This window comes from Panthera onca, chromosome C1 (assembly GCF_046562875.1).
Source record: "Panthera onca isolate mPanOnc1 chromosome C1, mPanOnc1 haplotype 2, whole genome shotgun sequence".
Lineage (NCBI taxonomy): Eukaryota > Metazoa > Chordata > Mammalia > Carnivora > Felidae > Panthera > Panthera onca.
In genome coordinates, this window is record NC_138346.1 from 64,807,603 (window position 1) to 64,831,615 (window position 24,013).

Genomic DNA, 24,013 nt, shown 5'->3' on the forward strand with positions numbered 1-24,013 from the left:
AAAAGGAACGAGTGCACTGTATGACCACGACTGTTACTCTTAGCCAAGCTTTTGAGGAAAGAGGACATACAGCAATGAAGCATTCAAGGACCCAAGCTCCACTGAACACGTATGTCGTATTATTTGGATAGATTCATATGCCTTGACAAACAGGTGGGTTCACAGCCTCTTAGGAAAATCAAGGCACCCACGTCTCATACCTAAATACACACAAAAACTTTTTAACATCAGTGTGCCTCTATTATGGTCAACTTGTAAAGCTGTAGTAATAGAAGCAAGCTCCCTTTTATCTCATTTGAACTCCCAATGTATTGTCCTTGTGCGAGAAAAATGGTTTTCTGCATTTAAAACAACTTTTAGAGATCCTTATAAGTCATGTGTGATAAAAATTTCTTATTTTTCCAGGAAAAAAAAGTAGCCTTTAGTTCCCCATGTGTTCCATATCTTATGTGCTGGTAAACATGGTGGATGGCCCCCACGTCTGAGTAGGGTCAGGTAGTAGTCTTTAGACGAAGACCCAAGAATTCCCTCAAAAAAATATTCCTACATACAATGATGTTGGCATGTAAAATTTTCCTATTAGGAATTTTCATTCACTCATTTCAGTAATGCACCTACAGTCTATTTAGTTTTAAGCAATATACCTCCCGGGTGAACCCTCCAAGTTAAATTACAGAGATGGTGAATATAAGCCCAATTCATGTTGGAGGGCTTCTGCCAAAACTTGGGATTTGCATTTGACAGTAAACGATCTTTTGTTTTTTCTTGGAAGTACATTTGATAACAGAAGCTGTTGCTTAGTGAGGCCCACTGAGGTTGTGACAGTAAAATCATATCAACTTAAAATAAAATGTTACCAATTTCTTATAACTGAGAACATGCTTCTAATTCACCCAAAAGTGGCCTTTATACAATTATGATTCCACTTAAAGGGAACCCAGATATACCTGTTTTTCTGCTGTACATATTTATATTGCCAAATCCTAGCTAAGAACGCTCTCACCAGGATATTTAGGGGTAGTGTGAATATAAGTAGGGTGCCACTGTGGGTGGTACTAGAACATTCCCCCTCAGGACTGGAATGTCCCAGCCTGGAAGTACACGCTGCTTTCCAGGGTTCTAAGTTTCAAGAGGTCTATTACAAGGCCTAACAGCCATAAACAAATGGCTTTCAAGTGATCATTTCCGTTGTGTATCTTCATGAACTAAAAATTCAAGTATAATGAGTTTGATTATAAGTGAGTGTTACCTTTAGGCTAATGCAACACTGCCTGGAGTTTGGTGCTTGGGATGTGCACTCTCAGGAATAATAGAAATATTTAAGGCATGTAACTGGTGCAGACAGTAAGAAAATATGTTTAAAATGATAAAGTGACTCACTCCCTCAGTATATCGATTAACACCCAAACCACCACCAAAAATGAGGGAGCTGGCACTCCACTGGAAAAGACAAGGCATTAAAAAATGGTCAAAAAAGGGGCGCCTGGGTGGCGCAGTCGGTTAAGCGGCCGACTTCAGCCAGGTCACGATCTCGCGGTCCGTGAGTTCGAGCCCCGCGTCAGGCTCTGGGCTGATGGCTCGGAGCCTGGAGCCTGTTTCCGATTCTGTGTCTCCCTCTCTCTCTGCCCCTCCCCCGTTCATGCTCTGTCTCTCTCTGTCCCAAAAATAAATTAAAAAAATGTTAAAAAAAAAAAAAATGGTCAAAAGTACCTGTTTCCAGGGGCATCCAGATGGCTCAGTCGGTTGAGCATCTGACTCGATTCCAGCTCAAGTCATGCGTGATCTCATAGTTCGTGGGTTCAAGCCCCACAACCAGCTGTGTGCTGATGGCACAGAGCCTGCTTGGGATTCTCTCTCTCCCTCTCTTTGCCACGTTCCAGCTCTTGCTTGCTCGCACACGTGCTCTCTGTCTCTCTGAATAAATAAACATTAAAAAAAAAATACCTGTTTGCAAAATGTCCCAGTGGTTGCCCAGCTGATATTATGCCACGGAGAAAAATGCATGGTCAAATAACAGTGATGTCCTTTTATCTGCCTTCTTTTGCCTTGCTCACCAAACCTAGCTGGGTAGTTTGGGTATCTAAGAACAGTGAAGAAAATCCACATGATTAAATTATCAGCCACTGTGCATCCTGTGCCAAACCAACGGATACTGTTTTCTAATCGAGCATCCCCAGGTGGAAACACGAAGACACATAAAACTTCCCCCTACATGAGTTATAGCATACAGAATATCATTAGCTGAAGTTTGTTGAGCCCTTATAATTTAGCTCATAACTCATCAAAGGGCAAGAAATGTTATTAAAAGTTACAATCTTACTCTATTGTTATTTGAATGTGCTACAGAATGATGAAAGGGCAGTAATAGAATAATCATTCCTAGAGTGTACTTATCCCTCATGTAGAAAACCGTCTTAAGAAACCAAGACTTGTAATTTATCACAGAGGAAACTGGCTTACTTTCTAGATAGAATATTCAGTAAAATAGCAGGCCCGTAATCTGCGAGGAGGGAGGATAGTGTGCTTCTTTACAAAATGGTATAGACGATACTCTGGTCCAGCCTTCACCCAGATGAATAATTTGGTGTTGAACAATTCTGGCAGCACTTAGATGTGTTAAGTAACATAAAGTTCAAAATGAATGGTGATCAGAGGAAGGTTGTGTGTATACTCAGGTAGATTTTTCACATACCTCAGTCTTTTTTTTCTCCTCTCCAAACTCAAGGGGATTCTGAAAAAGGAAACAGAATCAAAATGAAACAGATGATTGAGGAAGTATCGTACTGAAATGCCAAGCACTGTTCATACATGTTATTGGAAAACCCTGACTTCAGATCCAGCACTATTTTCCCATGTTCTAGAACATTGTAATGAAGCTTAGCTGTATACAATATCAAATCTGATTCACAGTAGTCCTGTGATAATGTTTATATGTACACTGAGTCACAACGGAAGATCTAATTCTTATTGAGGTTGAGGATTGTAGCCAGTAAAAGTTTGAAAGCCACTCCTTTAAGCCATTTTGAATTTTTTTTTTATTCTTGCAGCCAAAAGCAGTCACTTTGCTAAGTACTTTACATCTTCTCATTTAATCTTAAAAACTCTGTTGGCTAGGTTTTATTACACCACGTTAAAGATGAGAGAACTAAGCCTTAGAAGGACTAAGATGCCCAAGCTAACACAGTGTCAAATATGAGGCAGAACTTGGAATGTAGGTAAATCTGGTTCTAAAGCCCCCACTCTCAATCATATCAGACAGCCTCCCTACATGATACAAGCACATACGTTATTGCAGGCTTTCTCTGGACCATGCGCTAAACCAAAGACTTCCTACCTCACCTTGCTTAAGCCTCTCAACAACTCTGGGAAATTGGTTTCATTATCTGCATGTTACAGATGAGGAAATAGATGTACACAGGTCTTAAGTAACTTCTCCAAGGTCAGTAGGTAACAGGGACTGAACGCAAGTCAGGAGGACTCCAGAACATTTCCACTGTACCTTAGAGAGCTGCCTCTCTTCAGGGCCTATCCAGATTTTGTGGGGCCTGAAATTTCTACGATTAAGGGTAGGGAACTCTAAGTTTGGGTGCAAAGTTACTTGTGGCAAATAGATACCGAGTCTTGCAAGGGGCCCTGACCATTACTCCTGGTAACTCTGCCACCAGGTCACAGATGTTGCATCTGCTTTTCAATTCATGATTCATATTAGAACTTGTATATTCATCAGAATCTTTTGTGATGTGGCTTCCAAATCTAGGAAGGGAAGTAATTTTTCCAAGATCAAAGAACGCGAGATGGTAGTTTGAGAAGGGACAGTTTCAGCCTGATTATTTTAAGTGCCTTTAAAAAAATAATTAAATTCCAATGTAAACAAAAGAAAAACCAATCACATTCCTTAGTAATAAAATATAAAACCAATGTACCTTCTGCTCAGGCTTTGTTGCCAACTGTCAGTGTGACCTCACCCAAGTTCTGTTTCACTCCACTAAGCCTCAGTGTACTCATTTTTAGATTGAGGGGGATTAATTAGTTGATTATTAACTTCCTTTCCAACATGAACATTCTAGAGGCCTAATTGAGCAGAGGAATGAATAAACTGGTTGCTGCTTGCCTGTAGTGGTCCATCCATTCAGCTGTACAGTCGAGCTGTTGGTGAATTGAGTTTTAGAAATTCTAATCAGGTAATTAGGAAAGAGTTGGTGGTACAGGGAGAGTCAGGTTCAAACTACTTCAAGTTAAAAAGATGGGTATGTTAATTAGCTTGACTATTTCACAATCTATATGTATATTGAAACATCAGGTTGTACACCTTAAATATATATTGTTTTTATTTCTCAATTATGCCTGTGGACACGGTCTTAAGAGAGGTAAAATATTTCTACTTTATGGCTATCCCCTAAGCACCTAGTACTTCACAGGGCCCGTTCCACCAAGCTCTTTCTTTCCTCATAGAGCTCCTGTTACAAGAGGAAAGGCAGGAAGTGTGTTGAGGAAAGGAGAGGTGAGGAGAGAGACACCTGACCGACCATCCTACCTACTCATACTGCCTGCCACGTGTGGGTAAAAGCAGCCACAGCGTCCCTGTTGACTCCTATGAGCTAAGTCAAAACCAAAATCTTAGAAATCGCATATCCCTATTATTTCTAGCATTTTTGTTTTATAGTTAATGATTAAAATTATTAAAAATAGTTAACATTACTAAAAATAGTGACCACAGAGTACCTACCTTATTCCAACTGCTTTTCATATGTATTATCTCTTAATCTTATTATAACTATGCAGGGACACCTGGTGGCTCAGTCAGTTGAGCGTCCGACTTCGGCTCAGGTCACGATCTCATGGTTTGTGAGTTCGGGCCCCCGTGTCAGGCTCTGTGATGACAGCTTGGAACCGGGAGCCTACTTCTGATTCTGTGTCTCCCTCTCTCTCTGTTCCTCCCCTGCTCACACTCTGTCTCTCTCTCAAAAATAAGTAAAGATTTTAAAAAATTTTAAAAAAATAACTATGCAAAGCAGGTATGCCTGTGTCTAAATTACAGATGAAATGAAGTTCAGAGAAGTAACTTATCCAAGATCAACAAGTGAATGGCAGTCCTAGAATTTGAATTCACATGTATCTTCTTACTATACCACATTGTCACCCAGTTAAATGCATCGTCCCTATATTTATTATAATATAGTATTATGTATTATATATAATTAAAAAATAGATTATTTAATTGCCTTCCAATCAACCAATAAGCTGCTTACAGGAACAGTTTCAAAGGAAACTTGGTAATGTTGTCTGGTACAGACCCTTACTGAATATGTGTTGAGAAATACAATATATCTTGCAAGAATAAAAAATCCATTAGGAGACATGTCTTGTTGAAAAACAATGACTACAATCAGACCAGCAAAGAATCCGGGCATAAAAATTGCAAATGGTAGTTACAGGGTGATCAAGAAAAGGACAGTCTGAGTGGCGACGTTTTCAGCTGTTCCTCTGTTGGCAGCCTTTCAAACCCACACGACTACTAAATGCATTAGTATTAGGAAGACTGTGATAACACTACAGTCAGCTGTGTAAAATGAATTTAAGAGTGACTGACAGATAAGTAGACTTGAAGTAGCAAATTGCTGAAAAGATCATCTCGGAACTGTGAAGCAGAATGATACTTTGGTGTGGGTTAAAAGAGAAAGAGTTGACACGTCCATCACAAGAGCCACCTTGAGGATCAGTCAAGTACTTCAACTTCTCAGAACCAGCATGGTATAGAATAAGGTTCAGTGTCTCACTGAAGTATCACCTGGACAATGCTCACTACCATAAAATTCACCTTGAGTCTAAATCCTTTCTATTCCTCACTTTATTAGCTCTTTGCCCTTAATCAGAAAGATAGGAGACTTGTATTTAAGCAATAGTATAATGCTGGGCTCTTTGTGGCAAGCCCTGTAGATTTCAGGTAATAGTTTGGTATTGCCTCTTTAAAAGAGTATCATCAATGTCTGTGCTCCATTTGTGCAGGGAGACTTTGCATTTGGTCGCTGAGCCTCAGTATTTTACAGCACAGCATTCTAGACACCCCGATCAATTAGACACTTATGAAGGGAGCTAAACCATGAAAATAAGAACTCTGTGACATTTTATTAACAGCCATATATGGAAGACTTAGCTTAGGGAAACTGTGCAATAATTGAATGAATGGATGAATGCTATGTTTATACAATTCCCTCACATTTAGACTGAGTATACTTTTTAAAAGATCACAGGATTTCAGAAATCATCTGTTTTAATCTCCCGGCAATCTTTCTTGGAACCCAGGCTTTCTAACTCCCAGCTTTGTGTTTTTTGTGCTCTGCAAAGAAATTCCCTTACTATTAAGGAAGAAATATCATACAAATATGAAAGCAGTTTTTTGAGTCAGGTAAATGTGTTTCTGAAGGTTTTAATCTTAGAATATTTTAAATGTAGATGATCCCCAAAATATCATTCACAGAGACAACAGGTCAAGAATAACCACAATGAGTATACAAGGAGATTTGATATATAAACAAAGTTTCATCAAATCACCTTGAAACCCTTAGCAGCAGAAAAATGATTAATTTTCAACAATGACTGAGCCAGGGAAGCTTATCTACTCCTGTGTTCTCTGATGAAGACAGCTAAGGCTCCATATTCATTCTCTGTTCTTGAGTTTGCCATTGATATCTATGAGGTGGCCATATTTGGAAAGTCAACCTCAAAAGAGCCCTTTGACTAAAGCCCATTCAAAATGATGGAGAGCCAGGTACTTGACTATGAGGACATTTTCTTCAAATACATTGTTAAAAGAGCATCATTTGGGGGCACCTGAGTGGCTCAGCTGGTTGAACAGCTGACTCTTGATTTTGGCTCAGGTCATGATCCCAGAGTTGCAGGATCAAGTCACAAATTGGGCTCCGCACTGAGCATGGAGCCTGCTTGGGATTCCCTCTCTCTCCCTCTGCCCCTCTTCCCCAGTCGTGCGCTCACTTTCTAAGATAAAAAAGTAGACAAATAAAAATAGAGCAGCATTTTGTCCACCTAACTCAAAACACAGGAGGATAAGAGTGTAGTTGTCAATAATTTTTATAGCTTCTTATGTAAATATGAAGCTTTATATTACCTCACATAGGTCTTAAGAAAATACAATCAGTACCTGGTCTACAAAAAAAAATTCTTATGTACAAATTGAATCATCTGTCTCCTTTCTCAATGCATATCTTCTACCAAAGACCCCCCTGCTGTGCTGGTAGTAGAGATAGAGAGCTGTGGGTCTCTTAAGTTGTTTGGTTCCCCAGCACCTCCACAATCTCCTCTCCTACTTTACTCTGCTCTCTCAACTTCAGTCATACCCAACTTCCTTGTTGCTTTTTTAACATGTCAGTCACTGCTTTAGTTACTCTTTTGAGATAGTCTTCTTCCAGTTCTTCTTAGCTAATTTCTTCTCCAAGTTTTTGCATAAGTGTTACTTTTTCAATGAGGCCTCCCTGAGCTTTGTATTTAAAATTGAAACCTTCAAGAGGTGGTCCAAGATGGTGGCATAGGAAGACCCTGAACTCACCTCCTTTACAAACACACCAATCTTCACCTATATATTGAGCACTTCCTCCTGAAGAACTGAGGGCTTATTGAACAGCATAAAAAAACAAATGATACGTTCTCCTGTGGACCTGCCCCCTCCGACCTGGCCTCAGTAGGAGTTTTCTAAAGTGGCTCCAGGTCCCCTCCCACAGTGGACCAGCACAAACCTTGCTAACACCATGTACCTGCACATTTTCCTGCAGACCTGCCCCCCAACATGCCCTCAGCATCAGTCCATCCAAAATGGCACCACAAGTGTGGCAGTGTGCAAGCAGCCCTGACAGGGGTCAGCACCACCCCAAAGTGACTCTTGCCCCATGGAGAGGACACAAAAACCACACATGCCAGTTCATCTATGGCCCCAGAGTGGGCTGGTTGCAGACATCTGCTCTGACTGCATTCCCTACCCACCAACAAACACTTCTCAGGGACAACACAGGGAGAAAACCCCGTAGCTTGTTGCTACTGCAGCCCTGCCAAATGCCTGGTCTGACCGAAGCTAAGCCCAAAGCGGCCCAAGACTGGCCCACTAATAACACAGGGACAAAGCCTTGCCCACAGGGTGAGCCAGTGCAGACAACTAGACTGAAGGGAAATGTGGCTCAGCCGCAACAGTAGGGATAGGAGATACCTATAGGACGTATAGGAGATACCCCTGAAGTGCCAGGTTCTGGTGAACAGGACTTCTTCATAAGGCCACTACATACAAGAGCAGGAAATGTAGCCAACTTTCCAAGCACATAGAAATAGACATAAGGGGGCAAAATAAGGAGACAGAGGAATATGTCCCAAATGAAAGAACAGGACAAAGTAACAGCAAGAGAGGTAAGCAAAATGGAGACAAGTAACATCACTGGGACTTGAGAAGAGTAGAGGACCTTAGTGAGTCCCTCAATAAACATAGAAAACATAAAAAGGAACCAATCAGAGATGAAGAACTTAATAACTGAAATTAAAAATACACTAGAGGGAATAAGTAGACTAGAAGAAGCAGAAGAACAGACCAGAGACCTGGAGGACAGAGTAATGGAAAACAAGCTCAACAGGAGAAAGAAAAAAGACTTAAGAAGAACTGAGAGGGGAACTGAGCAACATCATCAAGTGCAGTGACATTTGCACTACAGGGATCCCAGAAGGAGAACACAGGAGAAAGGGGGCAGACATTCTATTTGAAGAAAAATAGCCAAAAGCTATCTGAATCTGGGGAAGGAAACAGAAATCCAGAACTGGGAGCCAGAGAGCCCCAACAAAATAAACCCAGTGAGGTCCACACAAACGCACATTGGAATTAAAATGGCAAAAAGTAGTGATACGGAGAATTTTAAAAGCAACAATAGAAAAGAAAAAGGGGAGTGCCCTGATGGTTCAGTCAGGCATCCGACACTTGATTTCAGCTCAGGTCATGATCTCAGTGGTTCATGCAATCAAGCCCCACATCAGGCTCTGTGCTGACAGCGAGGAGCCTGCCTGAGGTTCTCTCCAACTCTCCCCTTTCCCCACTCATGCGTTTCCTCTTTCAAATAAATAAACTTTTAAGAAGAAAAGGAAAATAGTTACACACAAGGGAAACCCCAGAAGGCAATCAGCTGAGTTTTTAGCAGAAACTTTGCAGACAGAAAGGAGTGGCATGATATATTCAGTGCTGAAAGAAAAAAACCTGCAAACAAGCATACTTTATCAAGCAAGGCTAATATTTAGAATAGAAGGAGAGCTAAATAGTTTTCCAAACAAAAGTTAAAGGAATTCATCACCATTAAACAAACCTTACAAGACATATTACAGGGTACTCTGTTAATGGAAAGGAAAGACCATAAGCAGAAGTAAGGAAAGTAGGAAGCACAAAAGCAGTAAAATTAAATATATCTATATAAAAAATCAGTCAAGGGGTTCACAACATAAAAGGATGTAAAGTATGACACCATACACCTAAAATGTGGTATGGGGTAGGGAAGTAAAAGTTTAGTTCAAACTAGAGCGACCATCAACTTAATATAGACTGCTATATGCATAAGATGTTATATATAAACCTAATGGCAACCACAAATCAAAAATCAGTAATAGATTTGTAAAAAATAAAGAGAAAGGAATCCAAGTATATCACTAAAGAAATCCAGAAAACTGTGAGAGAAGAGAGCAAAAGAATAAAGGAACAGACAAGAACTACATAAAACAAGTAACAAAACTGCAGTAAGTGCATACCTACCCATAATTACTTTGGATGTAAATGGACTAAACACTCCAATCAAAATACATAGGGTGACAGGATGGAAGGAAGGAAGGAAGGAAGGAAGGAAGGAAGGAAGGAAGGAAGGAAGAGAGAAAGAAGGGAGGGAGGGAGGGAGGGAGTAAGGAAGGAAGGAAGGAAGAAGGAAAGAAAAGAAAGGAAGGAAGGAAGAAAGAAAGAAAAAGAAAAAAAAGACAGAAAGAAAAGAAAAGAAAAAACAAAAGAATAAGACCCACCAGTATGCTGCTTATAAGAGACTCATTTCAGATCTAAAGACACATGCAGATTGAAAGTGAAGGGACGGAAATGCATTTATCATGCAAACGAAAGTGAAAAGAAAGCCAGAGTAGCAATACTTCTATCAGACAAAATAGACTTTAAAACAAAGACTGTAGTAAAAGACAAATAGGGACACTATATAATCATAAAGGGAACAATCCAACAAGAAGATAAAACAATTGTAAATACTTATGCACCCAACATGGAGTGCCCAAATATATAAAGAAGTTAATAACATGGGGCGCCTGGGTGGCGCAGTCGGTTGAGCATCCGACTTCAGCCAGGTCACGATCTCGCGGTCCGTGAGTTCGAGCCCCGCGTCAGGCTCTGGGCTGATGGCTCGGAGCCTGGAGCCTGTTTCCGATTCTGTGTCTCCCTCTCTCTCTGCCCCTCCCCCGTTCATGCTCTGTCTCTCTCTGTCCCAAAAATAAATAAAAAACGTTGAAAAAAAAAAATTTAAAAGAAGTTAATAACAGACGTAAAATGAGTAATCAATAGTAATGCAAAATAATAGGGCATAACATCCCACTTAAATCATTCAAACAGAAAATCAATAAGTAAACAGTGGCTTTGAATGACACATGGGACCAGATGGATTCAACAGACATATTCAGAACATACCATCCTAAAACAATACCCATTCTTTTCACATGCACATAGAACATTCTCCGGAATAGATGACATGTTAGGCCACAAAACAAGTCTCAACAAATTCAAAAAGACTGCAGTCACACCATGCATCTTTTCCAACTATAATTCTGTGAAACTAGAAATTAACCACAAGAAAGAACACAAATACATGGAAATTGAATAATATATTACTAAGCAATTAATGGGTCAACCAAGAAATTAAAGTGGAAATCCCAAAACACATGGGGACAAATGAAAATGGAAACACAATGGTCCAAAAGTCTTTGAGATGTAGCAAAAGTGGTTCTAAGAAGGATATTTATAGCAATAGTCCTGCCCCAAGAATTAGAAAAAAACTCAACCTAACCTTACACTTAAAAGAGCTAGAAATAAAAAAGAAAGAAATAGAATCCAAAATCAGTAGAAGGAAAGAAATAATAAAGATTAGAGCAGAAATAATTGATATAGAAACTAAAAATAGAGACAAGATCAATGAAACCAAAAGATAGTTCTTTGAAAAGATCAACAAAATTAATAAACCTTGAGCCAGACTCATGAAAATGAAGAGAAAAGGGACTCAAACAAAATCAGAAATGAAAGAGGAGAAATAACAACTGACACCACAGAAATACAAAGAATTATAAAAGAGTATTATGAAAAATTATATGCCAACAAATTGGACAACCTAGAAGTGGATATATTCCTATCAAAATACAACCTACCAAAATTGAAGCAGGAAGAAATATAAAATTTGAATGGACCAATTACCAGCAGTGAAATTTAATTAGTAATTAAAAAAACAACAGTCCAGAACTGGATGGCTTCACAGGTGAATTCTACCAAACATTTTAAAAAAATAATACCTATTTTTCTCAAAACTTTTCTAAACAATAGAAGAGGAATGAAAGCCTCCAAATTCATTCTATGAGGACAACATTACCCTGGTACCAAAACCAGATAAAGACACTACCAAAAAAGAACTATAGGCCACTGTCTGTGATGAACACAGATGCAAAAATTCTCAACAAAATATTAGCAAACTGAATGAGTCCAACAACACCTTAAAAAAGTATTCACCACGATCAAGTTGAATTCATTTCTGGGATGCAACAGTGATTCAATTTTTGCAAATTAACCAACATGGTATATATCACATCAGTAAAATAAATGATAAACCATATAACCATACTAACATCATGATTTTAAAAAACTGAAAAAAACTGAAAGCTTTTCCCCAAGATCAGGAATGAGACAAGGATGTCCACTCTCACCACTTGTATTCAACAAAGTATTGGAAGTCCTAGCTACAGCCATCAGTCAACAAAAAGAAATAAAAGGGATCCAACTTGGTATGGAAGAAGTAAAACATTAACTATTTGTAAATGCCATGAAACTACATTTAGAAAATCTAAAGATTCCACCAAAAAAAACTACTAGAACTGATAGATGAATTCAATAAGGTCAAAGGATATAAAATCAATACACAGAAATCCATTGTATTTCTATACACTAATAAGGAAGTAGCAGAAAGAAAAATAAGAAGTCAATCTCATTTACAATGGCACCACAAATAATAAGATACTAAGGAATAAACTTAACCAAAGGGGTGAAAGACGGGTACTCTGAAAACTGTAACATTGATGAAAGAAATTGAAGAGGACACAAATAAATGGAAAGATATTCCATTGTTGTGGATTGGAAGAACAAATGTTGTTAAAATGTCCATTCTACCCAAAGCAATATACAAATTTAATGCAATATATAACAAAATATCAGCAGCATTTTTCACAGAACTAGAACAAATAATCCGAAAATTTGTATGGAACCACAAAAGACCCCAAGTGGCCAAAGAAATCTTGGGGAAAAAGAACAAAACTGGAGGTATCACAATTCCAGACTTCAAGCTATATTACAATGCTATAGCAATCAAAACGGTATGGTACTGGCACAAAAATAGACATATAGATCAATGGAACAGAGTAGAGAGCCCACAAATAAATCCATAATTATATGATCAAATAGTCTTTAACAAAAGAAGCAAGGATATGCAAAAGGGAAAAGACAGTCTATTTAATAAACAACTCTGGGAACCGTGGACAGCTACATATGAAAGAATGAAACTGGACCACTTTCTTCCATCATAGACAAAAATAAATGCAAAATGGATTAAAGACCTAAATGTAAGACCTGAGACCATAAAACTCTTAACAACAACAACAACAACAACAACAACAACAACAACATATAGCTAGTAAACACTTGGACCTTGGCCCAGTAATAGTTTTCTGGACTTATGTCCTCAGGCAACGTGGATTAAAAACATAACCTAAATATGAGATCTGAAACCATAAAAATCCTAGAAGAGAGCACAGGTAGTAATTTATTTGACATCAGCAGTCACAAAATTTTTCTAGATATGTCTTTTAAAGCAAGAAAACAAAAGCAAAAATAAGTTGTTGGGACTATATCAAAATCAAAAGCTTCTATACAAGGAAACAATCAATGAAACAAAAAGACAACTTACTGAAAGAGAAGATATTTGCAAATAGTATATCCAATAAGGGGTTAGTATCCAAAATCTATAAATAACTTCTGCAACTCAATACCAAAAACCCCCAAATTATGCAATTAAAAATGAAAAGACATGAACAGACATTTCTCCCAAGAAGACACATACAAATGGCCAACAGATATATGAAAAGACCCTTACCATCACTCATCATCAGGGAAATGCAAATCAAACCACAGTGAGATATCACCTCACACCTGTCAGAATGGCTAAACTAAAAAACCCAAGAAACCACAAGTGTTGATGATGATGTGGAGTAAAAGGAACCCTCACACACTGTTGGTAGGAATGCAAACTGGTGTAGCCACTATGGAAAACAATATGGAGGTTTCTAAAAAAAATAAAGATAGAATTATTTTATGACCCAATAATCCCACTACTGGGTATTTACCCAAAGACTACAAAAACACTAATTTGAAAAGATCTATGTACCCCCTATGTTTATAGCAGCATTTTTTACAATAGCCAAGATATGGAAGCAGCCCAAATGTCCATTGATAGATGAATGGATAAAGAAGTGGTATATATACAACGGAATATTACTCAGCCATAAAAAAAAATGGAATCTTGTCATTTGCAAGACAATGGACTCTAGAATGGACCTAGAGTATAATGCTAAATGAAATAAGTCAGTCAGAGAAAGACAATACCAGATGATTACACTCATATGCAAGATTTAAGAAACAAAACAAACCAGGGGGAAAAAAGACAAACAGAAAAACAGGTTCTTAAATATATGGAACAAACTTATGGTTACCAGAGAGGAGGTGGGTGGAAGGATGAATGAAATATGTGAAGGGGATTGAGCATACACTTATTGTGATGAGCACTGACTGATGTATAGGAACGTGAACACACACACACACACACAAATGATAAAGGGCCTAGAGAAAGAAGGGTAGGAGAGATGGAGACATGGTAAAAACAGGAAACACCCCTCCCCCACTGGCCCTGATGTGGGCCTGCAGTAGGAAGGGATATTACTGAGGGGCTCTTATGCAGACTCACCTGTCCTGGGGCACAGCAAAACAAAAACCAAACCAAAACAAACCAAAACAACAACAAACAGTGGTTTAGGGACCAGGGGATGATGATGGAGTAGGAGACCCCTGACTTCACCTGCTCCCATGGACATACTGAGGCAACAGCTACATATAACACAAGTCACAGTGAAAACAACATGAATACTAGCATGGAAAAATCTTCCACAGCTAAAGATATAAAGAAGAAGCCACATCAGAAGGGTCAGAGGAGCAGAGAGGGTGGCTGAGAACCAAACCCCGGCACAGCAGCCCACAAGCATGAGGGATATTGCAGGCACATAGGTCCTCCCTGAGGGACAAGGGGAATCAAGCCCCACATTAGGCCTCCTCAGCCATGGGGACCTGCACTGGGCAGACAAAACCCCATGACATCTGGCTTTAAAAATCAGTGGGGCTTAACCCTGGGAGATACAGAGAGCTGTAGGAAACTGAGACTCTGCTCTTAAAGTGCCAGGGTACTATTTCATTCATTCTAAGACCCAGAACAGAGGAAGCAGTTTGAAAATCATCGGGTTATACATGAGGGAGATCTGTTGACTAATTTAAGGGCAGGTGCTGAAAGAGCAAAAATTAGGAGATTTCTCTGGGAAGGGAAGTGCTGGTGGGTGCCATTGTTTTGTGCCCTCCTTCAGCCTAGTGAGCACTACTCAATCTGCCTTACAGATCCTCTCCAAGGAAGCTCCTGCCCTGTTACACCTGGTGGGCAGCCTCAGATGGGAGTGGCGTCACCCCAGAGCAAATACCACTTGCCACATCTGTCAGGCAGCCCCTGCTGGGTTGGCAAGTCTCCAAAGTAACTCCAGCCCTTGGGAGAGGGGGAGCCAGCCTCACCCAGCAACACACCGGCATCAGCTACAGCTAGACCTCTCAGCTGTAGCTGGGACAGCTGCACTGGGAACTAACCCCTCTGACCCACCAGCAAGCCCAAAGCACCTACAGCCAGGGATCTCAGCCAGCTACACTGGGGGCCAGCACGACCAACCACTACACCCAAGGAGGTTGTGGCCGCTCATTGCAGCAGCAGAGTTGAAGGCCATGCCTCCCCACCAGCATACCCCAGCAGCTACAGATTTGTCTCCCAGCTGACCACATTGGGTTGCAAGCTCCACCCTCTAGTATCCCTTCAGTAGTCACAGCTGGTCATCAGACAGCTGGGCTGAGGGCCAGCCCTTCCCACCAATGCACTGCAGCATACATGTCCCAGTTGCAACAAAAGGGCCCATGCGGCCCACACAGGAGGCACCCTGAGGCCATCTGGTTCTGATGATCAGGAAGAATTATGCTACTGGGTCCCACAGGACCCCTTCTTCATTAGACTATTGCTTTCAAGACCAAGAAAAGTCGCTTATCTACCTAATACATAGAAACAAATACAGAGAACCTGACAGAATGAAAAGGCAGGGGCATATGTTCTAAATGAAAGAACAAGATAGAATCTGAGAAAAAAATTAAGTGAAACAGCTATAAGCAATCACCTTAAAAGAGTTCAAAGTAATGGTCAGTAAGATTCTCATGAGACTTGAGAGAATAATGGATGAATTCAGTGAGAACTTCAAGAAAAGAGAAAATATAAAAAAGAACCAATCAGAGCTGAAACAAAAAACACACTAGAAATGAAGTGAAATGAAAAATACACTAGAGGGAATCAGCAGCAGCCTAGAGGATACAGAAGAAAAGAATCAGTGACTTGGAGAAGAGGGTAGTGGAAAGCAACCAAGCTAAACAGCAAAAGGAAGAAAGAATTTAAAAAATAAGGATAGATTAAGGGATGACTAGAACATCAAGTGTACAAACATTCTCATTATTGGGGTTCCAGAAAGAGAAGAGAAAGGGGCAGAAAACTTATTTGAAGAAATAATGCCTGAAAGCTTCCCTAACTTGGACAAGAAAATAGATATCCAGAACAAGGAATCAGAGAGAGCCCCAAACGAGATAACCCTAAGGAGGTCCACACCAAGACACGTAATAATTAAAGTGTCAAAAATTAATGATAAGGAGAGAATCTTGAAAAGCAAATAGTTACATACAAGGTAAGCCCTATAAAGCTATCAGCTGATTTTTGAACAGAAACTTTGCAGGCCAGAAGAGAGCAGCATGATATAATCAAAGTGCTGAAAGGAAAAAACCTACAACAAAGAGTCCTGTACCCGGCAAGATTATCACTCAGAATTGAAAGAGAGATAAAGAGTTTCCCATACAGAGAAGACTGGCAGAAGATGGCGGCGTAGGAGGACGCTGGGCTCACCGCGCATCCTGCTGATCACTTAGATTCCACCTACACCTGCCTAAATAACCCAGAAAACCACCAGAAGACTAGCAGAACGGAGTCTCCAGAGCCAAGCACAGACGAGACGCCCATGGAAGAGGGTAGGAAGGGCGGCGAGGCGGTACGTGCTGCACGGACTGGCGGGAGGGAGCGGGGTGGAGGGGCAGAGCCCCCGAGTCTGGCTTGCAAAAGCGGAGGGGCTGGACGGAGTGTGTTCTGACAGCAAGCAGGACTTAGCATCTGGGAGGTCATAAGTTAGTTAACAGCTCTGCTCGGAAAGTGGGAAGGCTGGAGGACAAAGGGAGGGAGAGTTGCTGAGCCCCGGGAAGACAGAGCTCAGTTTGGCGGGGAACAAAGGTGCTAGCCAGCGCCATCTCCCTCGCCCATCCCCCAGCCAAAATCCCAAAGGGAACCAGTTCCTGCCAGGGAACTTGGCTTGCACCGTGCAAACACCCAATGCTGTGCTTCTGCGGATCCATCCCTCCGGCGGGTCTGACTCCCTCCCGCTGCCACAGGGCCCCTCCTGAAGTGGATCACCTAAGGAGAAGTGAGCTAAGCCTGCCCCTCCTGCCCCTGTGCACCTTGCCTACCCACCCCAGCTAATACGCCAGATCCCCAGCACCACAAGCCTGGCAGTGTGCAAGTAGCCCAGACGGGCCACGCCACCCCACAGTGAATCCCGCCCCTAGGAGAGGGGAAGAGAAGGCACACACCAGTCTGACTGTGGCCCCAGCGGTGGGCTGGGGGCAGACATCATGTTTGACTGAAGCCCCGCCCACCAACTCCAGTTATACACCACAGCACAGGGGAAGTGCCCTGCAGGTCTGCACCACTCCAGGGACTATCCAAAATGACCAAACGGAAGAATTCCCCTCAAAAGAATCTCCAGGAAATAACAGCTAATGAACTGATCAAAAAGGATTTAAATAATATAACAGAAAGTGAATTTAGAATAATAGTCATTAAATTAATCGCTGGGCTTGAAAACAGTGTAGAGGACAGCAGAGAATCTATTGCTACAGAGGTCAAGGGACTAAGGAATAGTCAGGAGGAGCTGAAAAACGCTTTAAACGAGATGGAAAATAAAATGGAAATGGCCACAGCTCGGATTGAAGAGGCAGAGGAGAGAATAGGTGAACTAGAAGATAAAATTATGGAAAAAGACAAAGCTGAGAAAAAGAGAGATAAAAAAAATCCAGGAGTATGAGGGGAAAATTAGAGAACTAAGTGATACACTAAAAAGAAATAATATACGCATAATTGGTATCCCAGAGGAGGAAGAGAGAGGGAAAGGTGCTGAAGGTGTACTTGAAGAAATAATAGCTGAGAACTTCCCTGAACTGGGGAAGGAAAAAGGCATTGAAATCCAAGAGGCACAGAGAACTCCCTTCAGACGTAACTCGAATCGATCTTCTGCACAACATATCATAGTGAAACTGGCAAAATACAAGGATAAAGAGAAAATTCTGAAAGCAGCAAGGGATAAACGTGCCCTAACATATAAAGGGAGACCTATAAGACTCGTGACTGATCTCTCTTTTGAAACTTGGCAGGCCAGAAAGGATTGGCAGGAGATCTTCAATGTGTTGAAGAGAAAAAATATGCAGCTGAGAATCCTTTATCCAGCAAGTCTGTCATTTAGAATAGAAGGAGAGATAAAGGTCTTCCCAAACAAACAAAAACTGAAGGAATTCATCACCACTAAACCAGCCCTACAAGAGATCCTAAGGGGGATCCTGTGAGACAAAGTACCAGAGACATCGCTACAAGTGTGAAACATACAGACATCACAATGACTCTAAACCCGTATCTTTCTATAATAACACTGAATGTCAATGGACTAAATGCGCCAACCAAAAGACATAGGGTATCAGAATGGATTAAAAAAACAAGACCCATCTATTTCCTATCTACAAGAGACTCATTTTAGACCTGAGGACACCTTTAGATTGAGAGTGAGGGGATGGAGAACTATTTATCCTGCTACTGGAAGCCAAAAGAAAGCTGGAGTAGCCATACTTATATCAGACAAACTAGACTTTCAATTAAAGGCTGTAACAAGAGATGAACAAGGGCATTATATAATAATTACAGGGTCTATCCATCAGGAAGAGCTAACAATTATAAATGTCTATGCGCCGAATACCGGAGCCCCCAAATATATAAAACAATTACTCATAAACAAAAGCAACCTTACTGATAAGAATGTGGTAATTGCAGGGGACTTTAACACTCCACTTACAGAAATGGATAGATCATCTAGACACATGGTCAATAAAGAAACAAGGGCCCTGAATGACACACTGGATCAGATGGACTTGACAGATATATTTAGAACTCTGCATCCCAAAGCAACAGAATATACTTTCTTCTCGAGTGCACATGGAACATTCTCCAAGATAGATCATATACTGGGTCACAAAACAGCCCTTCATAAGTATATAAGAATTGAAATCATGCCATGCATACTTTCAGACCACAATGCTATGAAGCTTGAAATCAACCACAGGAAAAAGTCTAGAAAACCTCCAAAAGCATGGAGGTTAAAGAACACCCTACTAAAGAATGAGTGGGTCAACCAGGCAATTAGAGAAGAAATTAAAAAATATATGGAAACAAACAAAAATGAAAATACAACAATCCAAACGCTTTGGGATGCAGCGAAGGCAGTCCTGAGAGGAAAATACATTGCAATCCAGGCCTATCTCAAGAAACAAGAAAAATCCCAAATACAAAATCTGACAGCACACCTAAAGGAAATAGAAGCAGAACAGCAAAGGCAGCCTAAACCCAGCAGAAGAAGAGAAATAATAAAGATCAGAGCAGAAATAAACAATATAGAATCTAAGAAAACTATAGAGCAGATCAACGAAACCAAGAGTTGGTTTTTTGAAAAAATAAACAAAATTGATAAACCTCTAGCCAGGCTTCTCAAAAAGAAAAGGGAGATGACCCAAATAGATAAAATCATGAATGAAAATGGAATTATTACAACCAATCCCTCAGAGATACAAACAATTATCAGGGAATACTATGAAAAATTATATGCCAACAAATTGGACAACCTGGAAGAAATGGACAAATTCCTAAACACCCACACTCTTCCAAAACTCAATCAGGAGGAAATAGAAAGCTTGAACAGACCCATAACCAGCGAAGAAATTGAATCGGTTATCAAAAATCTCCTAACAAATAAGAGTCCAGGACCAGATGGCTTCCCAGGGGAGTTCTACCAGACGTTTAAAGCAGAGATAATACCTATCCTTCTCAAGCTCTTCCAAGAAATAGAAAGGGAAGGAAAACTTCCAGACTCATTCTATGAAGCCAGTATTACTTTGATTCCTAAACCAGACAGAGACCCAGTAAAAAAAGAGAACTACAGGCCAATATCCCTGATGAATATGGATGCAAAAATTCTTAATAAGATACTAGCAAATCGAATTCAACAGCATATAAAAAGAATTATTCACCATGATCTAGTGGGATTCATTCCTGGGATGCAGGGCTGGTTCAACGTTCGCAAATCAATCAACGTGATACATCACATTAACAAAAAAAAGAGAAGAACCATATGATCCTGTCAATCGATGCAGAAAAGGCCTTTGACAAAATCCAGCACCCTTTCTTAATAAAAACCCTTGAGAAAGTCGGGATAGAAGGAACATACTTAAAGATCATAAAAGCCATTTATGAAAAGCCCACAGCTAACATCATCCTCAACGGGGAAAAACTGAGAGCTTTTTCCCTGAGATCAGGAACACGACAGGGATGCCCACTCTCACCGCTGTTGTTTAACATAGTGTTGGAAGTGCTAGCATCAGCAATCAGACAACAAAAGGAAATCAAAGGCATCAAAATTGGCAAAGATGAAGTCAAGCTTTCACTTTTTGCAGATGACATGATATTATACATGGAAAATCCGATAGACTCCACCAAAAGTCTGCTAGAACTGATACATGAATTCAGCAAAGTTGCAGGATACAAAATCAATGTACAGAAATCAATTGCATTCTTATACACTAACAATGAAGCAACAGAAAGACAAATAAAGAAACTGATCCCATTCACAATTGCACCAAGAAGCATAAAATACCTAGGAATAAATCTAACCAAGGATGTAAAAGATGTATGCTGAAAATTATAGAAAGCTTATGAAGGTAATTGAAGAAGATATAAAGAAATGGAAAGACATTCCCTGCTCATGGATTGGAAGAATAAATATTGTCAAAATGTCAATACTACCCAAAGCTATCTACACATTCAATGCAATCCCAATCAAAATTGCACCAGCATTCTTCTCAAAACTAGAACAAGCAATCCTAAAATTCATATGGAACCACAAAAGGCCCCAAATAGCCAAAGTAATTTTGAAGAAGAAGACCAAAGCAGGAGGCATCACAATCCCAGACTTTAGCCTCTATTACAAAGCTGTCATCATCAAGACAGCATTGTATAGGCACAAAAACAGACACATAGACCAATGGAATACAATAGAAACCCCAGAACTAGACCCACAAATGTATGGGCAACTAATCTTTGACAAAGCAGGAAAGAACATCCAATGGGAAAAAAGACAGTCTCTTTAACAAATGGTGCTGGGAGAACTGGACAGCAACATGCAGAAGGTTGAAACTAGACCACTTTCTCACACCATTCACAAAAATAAACTCAAAATGGATAAAGGACCTGAATGTGAGACAGGAAACCATCAATACCCTAGAGGAGAAAGCAGGAAAAGACCTCTCTGACCTCAGCCGTAGCAATTTCTTACTTGACACATCCCCAAAGGCAAGGGAATTAAAAGCAAAAATGAATTATTGGGACCTTATGAAGATAAAAAGCTTCTGCACAGCCAAGGAAACAACCAACAAAACTAAAAGGCAACCAACGGAATGGGAAAAGATATTTGCAAATGACATATCAGACAAAGGGCTAGTATCCAAAATCTATAAAGAGCTCACCAAACTCCACACCCGAAAAACAAATAACCCAGTGAATAAATGGGCAGAAAACATGAATAGACACTTCTCTAAAGAAGACATCCGGATGGCCAACAGGCACATGAAAAGATGCTCAACGTCTCTCCTCATCAGGGAAATACAAATCAAAACCACACTCAGATATCACCTCACGCCAGTCAGAGTGGGCAAAATGAACAAATCAGGAGACTATAGATGCTGGAGAGGATGTGGAGAAACGGGAACCCTCTTGCACTGTTGGTGGGAATGCAAACTGGTGCAGCCACTCTGGAAAACAGTGTGGAGGTTCCTCAGAAAATTAAAAATAGACCTACCCTATGACCCAGCAATAGCACTGCTAGGAATTTACCCAAGGGATACAGAAGTACTAATGCATAGGGGCACTTGTACCCCAATGTTTATAGCAGCACTCTCAACAATAGCCAAATTATGGAAAGAGCCTAAATGTCCATCAACTGATGAATGGATAAAGAAATTGTGGTTTATATACACAATGGAGTACTACGTGGCAATGAGAAAGAATGAAATATGGCCCTTTGTAGCAACATGGATGGAACTGGAGAGTGTGATGCTAAATGAAATAAGCCATACAGAGAAAGAGAGATACCATATGGTTTCACTCTTATGTGGATCCTGAGAAACTTAACAGAAACCCATGGGGGAGGGGAGGAAAAAAAAAGAGGTTAGAGTGGAAGAGAGCCAAAGCATAAGAGACTCTTAAAAACTGAGAACAAACTGAGGGTTGATGGGGGGTGGGAGGGAGGGGAGGGTGGGTGATGGGTATTGAGGAGGGCACCTTTTGGGAGAAGCACTGTGTGTTGTATGGAAACCAATTTGACAATAAATTTCATATATTGAAAAAATTAAAATAAAATAAAATAAAATAAATAAAAAGTTTCCCATACAAACAAAGCAAAAGGAGTTCATCAGCATGAGCCCAGCTTCATAAAAATTTTTAAAATCACTTATTTAAGCAGATAATGAAAGGCCATAACTAGAAGTAAAAAATTATGAAAGGAAAATATTTCAGTTCTAAAAGCAAACACCATAAAGGTAGAAGGTCAATCACTTACAAAGCTGGTATGAAAGTTAAAAGATAAAAGCAGTAAAATCAATTAAATCTAAAAAATTAATTAAGGGATGCACCAAATGAAAACATGTAAAATAGGACATCATATACATTAAATGTGGAAAGGGAGGAGTAAAAATGTAAAGCTTTTAGAATGCATTTGAATTTAAGTAACCATCAACTTAATATAGACTGCTATGCACTCATAATGTTACATAGGAACCTCGGGTAACCACAAAACAAAATCTATACTAGATACAGACAAAAGAGGGAAAGAATCGAAGTATAACACTAAAGAATGTCGCTAATCACAAGGGCAGAAAGCAAGAGAAGCAGAAAGAAAGAGAACTACAAAACAATCAGAAAACAAGTAACAAAATGACAATAAGTACTATACTTATCAATAGTTACTTTAAATGTAAGTAGCTTAAATGTTTCAATCAAAAGACATAGAGTGACCAAATGAATAAAAAGTGCCATTTTCATGCTATTTATAAGAGACTCACTTCAGACCTAAAGGCACATACAGACTCAAAGTGAAGGGATGGAAAAAAAACACATATTTTATGGAAATGGAAGCAAAAAAATTTTTAAAAGCTGGATAGCAATATTTTTATCAGACAAAATAGACTTTAATTTTTTTAACGTTTATTTATTTTTGAGAGAGACAGTGTGAGCAGGGGAGAGGCAGACAGAAAGGGAGACACAGAATCTGAAGCAGGCTCCAGGCTCTGAGCTGTCAGCAGAGAGCCTGATGCAGGGCTCAAACTCACTAACCGTGAGATCAAGACCTGAGCCAAAGTCGGATGCTTAACCGACTCAGCCACCCAAGCACCCCAGACAAAATAGACTTTAAAATAAATACTGTAATGAGAGATAAAGAAGGACATTACATGATGATAAAGGGATCAGTCCCACAAAAGGATATAACAATTGTAATATTTATGCGCCCAACATGGAAGGACTTAATTATATAAGGCAAATAGTAACAGACATAAAGGGAGGAACTGACAGTAATGCAATAATAGTAAGGAATTTTAACATACCACTTACATCAACGGATAGATCATCCAGACATAAAATCAATGAGAAAACAGTGGCTTTAAATGATACATTAGACCACCTAGACTTAGCATATGTATGTTGAACATTCCACCCCAAACAGCAGAATACACATTCTTTTCAAATGCACATGGAACATTCTCCACAACAGATCACATTAGGCCAAAAAGCGAGTCTCAGTAAATTTAAGAAGACTGAAATCACATCAAGCATCTTTTCTGATCATACTGGTATAAAACTAGAAATCAATTATATGAAGGAAACTAGAAAAAACAAATACAAAGAGGCTAAACAACTTGCTATCAAAT

General features: G+C 39.8%; 1 protein-coding gene across 1 annotated transcript in view; it reads left to right on the forward strand.

Annotated features, from left to right (window-relative positions):
- Positions 1–4,588, forward strand: part of STK39 (serine/threonine kinase 39) — a 318,329-nt gene extending 313,741 nt beyond the window's left edge. Inside the window, exon 20 of the transcript XR_013557279.2 lies at positions 4,453–4,588. The gene's annotated coding sequence lies outside the window, so the exon portion shown is untranslated. The remainder of the gene's footprint in view (positions 1–4,452) is intronic.
- Positions 4,589–24,013: the final 19,425 nt, after the last annotated feature.